Here is a 9,474-nt window from a genome sequence, read left to right as displayed (position 1 = left end):
TAGCTTCATCTAAATTACTTTAATAAATGAAATGTCAATATTCGATTTTTGCTATCTTCGTGACAGTAAATTAACATAATTAAACCAGCCAGGAAGTATAAAATGCTGAAATATCTCTTAAAAATAATTATAAGAAATACGAAGTATTAAAGATGTACATATTTAGACATTTAGTTCATCAACGCAGAACGCCATTGCACTCGATGGTCATTTGGTTCATTGAGCAATCACCAGTTGTCCTGGTGGTTAAACCAATGAAAATGCATTCCTAAAGGGGCAACGTTAAACTTTGTTATGGTTATTCTGAACATATATCTTTCAAGTATTTCAACTACAATCAAACGCTACAACGATTGAGATAACACCTTAAAATTACACCTCCTACTATCTTGTCTTACTCTACGTTCCCATATAACTACGGTACCATTTGGAAACCTGAAGATTATGCGTAATGCAAAACTACGAGTTTTTTATGAGGTTTCTGAGTGTCAAACGAATCTTATTTTCAGCTGAAATGTGAATTCAAGATACTGATTGATTCTTTGGAATATTACGCCAGACAATGGGCAAAACGAGATTATGCTGATTGGAATCACTTTTAAAGTAAAATTTATTGGGTCAATCAATCATTAAAAATTAAAAAATAAAAAAAAAAAAAATGAAAGAAGACCAAAATAAAAACAAAACATGAGTCTGTTTGGTATTCGGTTGTCTGCAGTCAAAGTATTAAATAACTTGAGCTTCTCTGGAAACATTGTAACACTTGTTCATGCTTTTAAAAAGAACTAGGCTTGCGTTATAACCAAGGAAAATTGCTACATAATTTCCAATATTTCGAATCTGTATTACAATCATTCCGAATATTCACCAACTGGATTGACACGGACCTGTCTCGTTTGAGTTTCTATTGACTTATTTGGTAACTGTTTTACACCAGTGTGTTTACTTACAGTTATCATACTTAAGTGGAAACAGCTAAATTACCGGAGGACCACGCGAACCACAGACCGGTATATAAGTAGGACATATATTTAACATTGTAAAACAAAACTAAACTAAACAAATAACTGCATCATATCGGAAGAGGCAACTAATGTGGGGCGGGCTCCCTGCATAATCGGGGGTGTTCCGCTTGGTCTTAATTTTGGTCTTAGGGAAACCATAATTGATCTGTTGCACCCTTTGTAAGAATTAGCATCTTTGAATTTCCTTTTGTCATTTTTCTACTCTTTCTGTTGGTGTTCATATGACCTAAGCTTTGCATGTATGTACGGGGAAGGTGAAGAAAACTGTTTGATTTAAATTAAATTATTAACATTTTATGTTGACTTTTCGTTACCATAACCAAAACATGCGAATTATGTTGATGGGTACAACAGGTAGATCTATAGATCTAAGAAATTGTTCACCTAATAATTGTTACAGGTAAAACAGACATGACGATTCGGGGCATGGTAACTATATACCCATGAATAACCAAAAGGTGAGCATACCTGAAAATAAATGCAATCAACCTAAATGAATATTACAGGTAAATCTCAACGTGGCAAATCGTTTCGGTGATAAGTTTGTAACTTTGTAAAAAATATCTATTGTTTCTAATTGAACTATATAATTTTTACTTTTGTAAATGAAATGGCGCGTCCAGTAAAAATAAAAGATCTTAAACTTTTACTGTCTCATATTATGAACGTTAGTTTCTGCTTTAGATCTGCATGAAAACGCTATTGAATATGAACTAATAAGTTAATATACTGTATCCCGGGAAACTTTCGCCGCAGTTTAACTTTCGCCCCTTTCGCCTTCCGATCTGAGGGCGAATTAAACATGACGGCGAAAGTTTGAAAATAAATACGTAAACGACGGCACATGTTTTGTCACTATTTTGTCTACACTGAGGCTTAACTTAGGTACCGTATGTGATACAGTTGGGGTCCAGTGTGTGTAATGCAACATTAGTCATTATGTTTCGTAATAAAGGATTGACAAGATTTTTTTTTATTTTTTTTTTATTTATTATTTCAAAAACATCATTGAGTTACAAATATTTACATGAATGATAAGTGTTCGTTAGAAAGACCGTAATGGGGAATTTCCACTGTTGACGATATAAGCGAATTTACACTGGGCGAATAAGGACTCTGCCGGTGTAGGGCGAAAGTTTAACTGCGAGAAGTTTCCCGGTATACAGTATTTGTTTCAATATTTTTTAGCATTATAATAAGACTTGTCATCATTTTCTTTCGTTGTGGTATGGGCTTCACATAAGAATAAACAAACGCGTTCTGAGCCGTTTTGTTTACGAAAAATCAGTCCTGTTAAATGCATGAATAACTTGACTATTTCCCTCGTGGTTTTAGCAATAGCTTAAGGAAAGTCTGTTCAATACTTTATATTCTTGTAGACCTTTGTAGTCGTTTTATTGTATGTTCAACAATTAGGAGTATACCATATCGGAATTTTTATCATTGATGCTATTTTATTTTTTAATGACTCCTCCATATAGTCTTGTTCCAACAACAAATATAAAGCATCATTCCAGAATACATGTTTTTACATTTCTTTGACCTTAATTAATATAATATTCTGTTGATTTTGCTATTACAACCTCAAGATAGGGGATGATCATTTTTGTCCCCCGTCATTCCAATACTATATTGCAATCACAGTATCAACAAATGTTATCTATTTTAATCGACATTTGCATATGACTTCTCACGTTGAGAGTTGACCATGACGTCATATATAATTGTTCCCGTGTCGTCATAGTATTGTTTCTTTTCATGTAATACCTGCCATACCATATAGGGTGAAAGGGGGAATCATCTGTGAATGATGAGACATATTATTTGGACCAGCCTTTAATCAAAATATTAAGCTTAGCAATTGCCTGCTATCTCCGTATCTATGCAAGAAAGACTTTCGAATACCTCATTTTAACGTTAGATATATTTTTCAAACCAAATTCTGTAATACATATGTATACATATGATGATTTTTTTTATTACAACCTCCTTTTTTTCCGTTTACTCATTCCACAGGTAGTTCTATAGTTGTTTATTCAATTATGTTTTCCTTGTTTAATGATGTTGTTAATCAGGCCGAAGAGAGTTTGTCAAAAGTTTGAATATGAAATATCATACACATAAATGATATTTACAATCAGTTTTAACACCACAACTATGTTCTTGAGAATACTGGTCAGAATAAAAGTGTTGGCATCAACATCGAATGCGTGGTGTTCACATGGTCGGCTATGGAGTTTATATGGGCAATTATTTTTAATAATGAAACATACACCCCTCAACAATGTGTCGAAATAGAACTATTTGGAAGGCAAAGCAGAAATCGATTTGGATGCTTCACGTAGTCATGACATATTCGAAACCAACGTTGTTAATAGTTTTAAAAAAATCGATAACGGACTATATGAGATGTATTTGTTACAATATATTATAATTCTCGGAGGTATAATACGTTTATGGATTTCACACAAATATAGTTGTCATTAAATAAATGTAATTTCGACCTAGCATTATGGTAAACCGATAATTAGCTCACCTGTAAAAGAAGATTACAATATTACCATAATTAGATATCGAAAATATGCCAAGCCTTATTAAAGTAATTAGCACCTCTGTAGATGCCATCTTTAGACAAGGCAATAGGCAAACATCGAGCGTACAGCACTAAATTATGAATATGCCTCATCTTCCAAGCGAAACGAGATGACATTATTTCAGGAAGATACTATCAACAGCTAGGAATTGCTTAACATGCATGAAGTTATTTTTAAATGTTATGAGATTCGGAAAAACAAGGTTATCTGGATTGGCGATAGAGGTTAAGAGTTTGTTTTAATATGTCAATGCTTGTAAGCATAACTTAAAAAAGGAAAACTCCCTGTGTATTTTCCCAAAATAAGGTTATTAGAAATTCTCTATGCTTGAAAGATTAAAATGCAGACGTAAAACGATGAAAATATTGAAATTTCTCTTTGAGTTTGCAAGCATTTCGAAATAGTTCGGCGTTAAAAAGGCTATGAGAATTTTAACAGTCTTCTTAGATTCTGTGGGGAATTTTCATTGTCTTGTACAGCTAGTCATCTTTACCACAAAGTGGAAGTTTACCTTCCCGAAACCCAAGCTTCTCATTGTCATTGTACGATATTTAAGAACAAATCACAGGAAGTCTGTCTGTGCGTGCCATGATCGTGACAGATGATTAAGAGCAACAATTATATCAATATGTTGACGAGCTGTTTAAATAAGTGCCAGGTATGTGTAGGTCAAAATATTGTACTCGAACAGATATCGAATAGGTAGCCAATGTTATGAATAGGAAAACCGGTTTGATGTTAAAATATGCCTGATCTGGTTCTTCCTCCATGTCCAGTGAGCTATCGAAGAGTACCCACCTGCTTTTACAGCCGGACTACTTTTAGCGCGACCATTTGCTGGACGCTTGGTGGCAGGGTGCATGCATTAGAAACATGGTACTTTGGTTGAGTTGAAGTTGTCACGTGTTGGTATGGAAGTGAGGTAACCATTATTATCATACTGTTGGTACATTTCTAGATAAAACGCTATGGTATATTTGATATCAGAACTTAAGAATCAGATAGTTCTCAAAAGTGATGTTATTGCGAGGACATTACATTTTCGGATTCACTATTAAGACGTCAGAGTTTATCATTAAATACACTAAATGGTTCAAGTAAAGATTTGTACTTGGTCAATGTATCATGTCTAGAATTGAACAAATACACAGCTTAATCTGGAAAGGAATCCTGGCTATACTGAGTTCTGGACTGGGTCGTCGATCGCCTCATCCCGTTACATTTCTCCTTCTTTCAAAACAATTGTTGACCTCAAACACAAGATACCTAGTATCCACCTCCATGGGTAAATCAATTTGGACCGAAAATGTAACAGGAGCTAAATATGGCAACGTTCAGACCAAGATTCGAATAGGCGACGTCAGATCTCTTGGCAAATAGACGGCTTGACGCGTCTGTTAGCCAGGCGTTCTGAGGTCATCGATTTGAATTATTTGACGGTTGTTTTTGATGCCAATATTGCACCCATTTAAAATCGTTGTATGTTTCAACATCTTCCTACATCGTTTAATTTGTATAAAAGTCCTTATCAACATCCGAAAGGATGTCGAAGTTGGGTTTCCACTTAATGAAAATTGAGTTTAACAGTAATTCATCCATATAGTCAACAGAAATTAGACAGAAAAGTAAAAGGACTAATGTTTCTATGTTCGTCTAAAGAAATGTTTCAGCATATCACCATTTATATTCAATCACTGCAATGTTTTACAAGTGAGTGAATTGATACAAAAACTCCCATGTTTACCATATTTGTAATGTGTGAGACAATGTGCTCCTATGATTCATGTACCGATAGAGTCGGCGCGGAACAAATGTTTTCTGTTCTTCATATAAAAGGCACTGTATATGAATACACAAGATAGTAACTGTTAGAATGACAGCTTTGGTTCCATTTAAACAGTGGTTTAAAGCGTAGTCCATTAGTCAATGATTCCACCCTGGACGTGTAGAAAAGTCGATGGATTGATTATCTTATGTTTGTTCGGAATGCCTGCGTTCTTATAATCATCCAGTCTCCGTCAACGTGCGTCATACATAATTAACATTAAAAGGAGGTGTACTTTGGTCTGAACAGAAATCAGCTCAGGTGTCAAAAATATGCCAGCACTGCTTCCTGTTCACATGATGCAAGTGTATACAGATTTTAATTAAACACGGGGAAGGTTTGATTAATATAGCCTATAGAGAAACAGGATTGTGAATGTTTTCTAATCCAACAGCTTGTGGGTAATAATATCCTACTGTCAGGGTAATTACAATTCAGTCATGGTACATAACTTCATTCTTGATACCCACAGGACCCAGGTATTAACCGTTTAACGACGGCTGAGCACACACAAATTAACGTATTGAACGACAGCTTAGCATCACAAATTAACCTTTTTAACGACAGCTTAGCACACACAAATTAATTTACTTAAATACGGCTTAGCACACACAAATTAACGTAATGAACGAAGGCTAAGCATCACAAATTAACGTACTGAACGAAGGCTTAGCACACACAAATTAACGTACTGAATGACGGCGTAGCACACACACAATAATTTACTTATCTAGAACACTGACAGGTCAGTAAGGGCCCCGTCTTGTGGCAATATATCCGCCATAATCATCAAGAAGCAATCTGCAATACTCATTTGTTAGCTTTGATATGTTTTATTTCATTTTAAATACCTCCTCCATCAAGAGCCAGTCAGATATCCACTTTATCTTTGACCTTTGGACCTAAATGACCTTGACCTTTCACCCAGTGACCCTGATCTTTGGTCAGTTGACTTATTCTTTGATGCCGACCAGCTTTGCTTCATAATATCATAACAAAATGTTCATCAGTGAAAAATACAAAACTTGACCTTAACCCTGAACCTTTTGACCCCGTAACCTTGACCTTAGGTCATTTGACTCAGTGTTAAGTTCTGAACAACTTTGCTTCATAATAACATAAAAATAATATTCAGCAGTAAAAAGATTTGACCTTGAAATTGACCCAGTGACCTTGACCTTTGGTTAGTTGACACCATGCTTAATTCTGACCAACGTTGCTGTGTCATAACAAAATGTTCATCAGTGAAATGATACTAAATTTGACCTTGACCATAAGTCAGTTGACTCTTTGTTGAATTCCGACCAACTCTGCTTCATAGTGTCATAACAAAATGTTCATCAGGGAAAAGATACAAAATTTATACTTGACCTTTGACCCAGTGACCTTGACCTTTGGTCCGTTGGATCCTTGTTTAATTCTGACCAACATTGCTTCATAATGTCATAACAAAATGTTCATCAGTGAAATGATACTAAATTTGACCTTAACCTTTGATCTACTGACCTTGACAATAAGTCAGTTGACTCTTTGTGGAATTCCGACCAACTTTGCTTCCTAATGTCATAACAAAATGTTCATCAGGGAAATGATATAAAATTTGACCAAGTGACCTTGACCTTTGGTCAATTGACTCCTTGTTTAATTCTGAGCAACATTGCTTCAAAGCATCATAACGAAATATTCACCGGTGGAAAGATACAAAATTTAACCTTGACCTTTGATCCAATGACCTTGACCTTTGTACAGTTGACTCCTTATTTAATTCTGACCACCATTGCTTCATAATGTCATCACAAAATGTTCATCAGTGAAAAAATGCAAAAATATACCTTGACCTTTGAACCTAATGACCTTTGACCTCGACTTTTTACCTCAGTGTGTCTCTTTGTTTAATTTTGACCAACTTTGCTTCATAATTTCATAAAATGCTCATTAGTGAAAAGCTACAAAATTTGACCTTGACCTTTGACCTAGACCTCTGACCCGATGACTTTGACCTTCGGTCAATTAACTCTGATCAACTTTGCTTCATCATGTCATAACAAAATGCGCATCAGTGAAAAGATGCAAAATTTGACATGGACCTTTGAACCTTATGACCTTGACTTTTGACCTTGAATTTTTACCTGAGTGTATTTTTTTGTGAACTAAACATCTTGACCAAGTGTCATGTGTGAATGAAATCAATCTACCTTCTGAAAGGGACAGATGATATCTTTAAGATATCTTTATTTCTAATTGCACGTTCATTATTACTTTGTTAATTAACGATCCTGCAGGCCAAACTCGACTTTTTTATATAAAAGATCGGAGGCAATGGTTTTCTTTACACAAATGATCATTAAAATTATAGCCATGTCGGGATAAAATCTCTTTGCATAGTTCCAGTTTTGGCAATTCAAGATTCAGAAAACCATGTTTTGAAACTATCATATTTCTAACCAAACTGCTCATCTATCTGTATGAGATGCGTTTCTGTGGTCTTTAAATCAGGCAAAGCTGGTTTTAGGGACATTTTATGAGCGGAATTCCTTTTAAACAGCGCTGCCCAATGCAATGAAATAAGTAAAATAAGCACAAAGTCAATAAAACAAATGAATTGCATTTTATTAATATAATATTCAGAGCGTGTCCAGCAGAGCCTAATGTTAAAATATGCATATATGCATAGAATAGAGAAACAGAGAGATTAGATATTGAGATTATTAAGTTTAGTGTTGAGAAACTGATCGAATAAAATTAATTAATTGTTATGCAATTGAGTATATTATTGAATGTTTTAATGATATGAGTTGTAGAACTAAGTGTAATATTGAGATTAAAATATAAACTGTTTTACAGATGAATGTGTCACACATACGTATTGAGATTTGTACGTGAGGTATTTTGTAACCTAGTGTATTATTGAGATTTGTATGTGAGTCATTTTGTAACCTAGTGTATTATTGAGATTTGTATGTGAGGTTTTTTGTAACCTAGTGTATTATTGAGATTTGTATGTGAGGTCTTTTGTTATCTAGTGTATTATTGAGATTTGTATGTGAGGTGTTTTGTAACCTAGTGTATTATTGAGATTTGTATGTGAGGACTTTTGTAACCTAGTGTATCATTGAGATTTACAAATACTTATTGGACGGAAAATCATGAACAAACAACAACCGATTGTGCACTCCATGGTATAAAGTATTTACAATATAAAAGTGGTAAATAGAAGTGCAATGACCTATTTTTTTCTTTACAATAAAGATTAACACTTTTGAAAAAATCAGATTATATTTCTTTTTTTCAGCTTATTTCCATCTGTTCTGTTTAGTTAGAATGGGTGGGGCTTAGCTGGTATATGAGATTCCTGAAACAACTGATAACTTGTATAATGTGTTGTGACAGAAGAAATCATTGAAAGCATGCAGACATTGTAAAACCTTTCGGTGTTCATTGCCAGTGTTGTCATACCATGGATTCAAAGGTTCTAAACGAGTCTAATCGATATGTATAGTTTATGTCAGATTAGATATAACGTTTTCTGTCTAATCATTATAAGGAGATTAAGAAATAATTAACTGTTACAGAAATATTTTCTCTATTCAAAATTTTGTATGTTATCTAAATCATTTCACATCAATATGAATATTTCATTCTAGTTTACAGATCAATAAGTATGAAGATTGTATAAACAGCTATGTTAGACTATGGGTTTATGTAAATGAGGGGCAGTACTAACATTTGATAAATACCTGTACTCATAATATAATCAAACACTAGTATTCAGACCATGCACTACAAGGGTCTGTATTACTCTTGTAGCCAGAACTTCTTTTTGTAAAAGTCGCATCAGTAGTTGCACTTTCATTTTATCGACGAATTCAAACAATGTATTTCGAATGATTTAGCTCTATTTTACCTTTGGCAATGTGACGTCATGACTCCGTTTTCGACTTAATTTGATCTGACATTGTAGTTTGCTTTAAGTTTTCGTGAATTTAATTGAATGTAATACTATTACGGAATATTCCGGGGTCACTGACAA

The sequence above is a fragment of the Mizuhopecten yessoensis genome, unplaced genomic scaffold (genome assembly GCF_002113885.1).
Source record: "Mizuhopecten yessoensis strain PY_sf001 unplaced genomic scaffold, ASM211388v2 scaffold716337, whole genome shotgun sequence".
Taxonomy (NCBI): domain Eukaryota; kingdom Metazoa; phylum Mollusca; class Bivalvia; order Pectinida; family Pectinidae; genus Mizuhopecten; species Mizuhopecten yessoensis.
Note: the sequence above shows the minus strand (reverse complement) of the source record.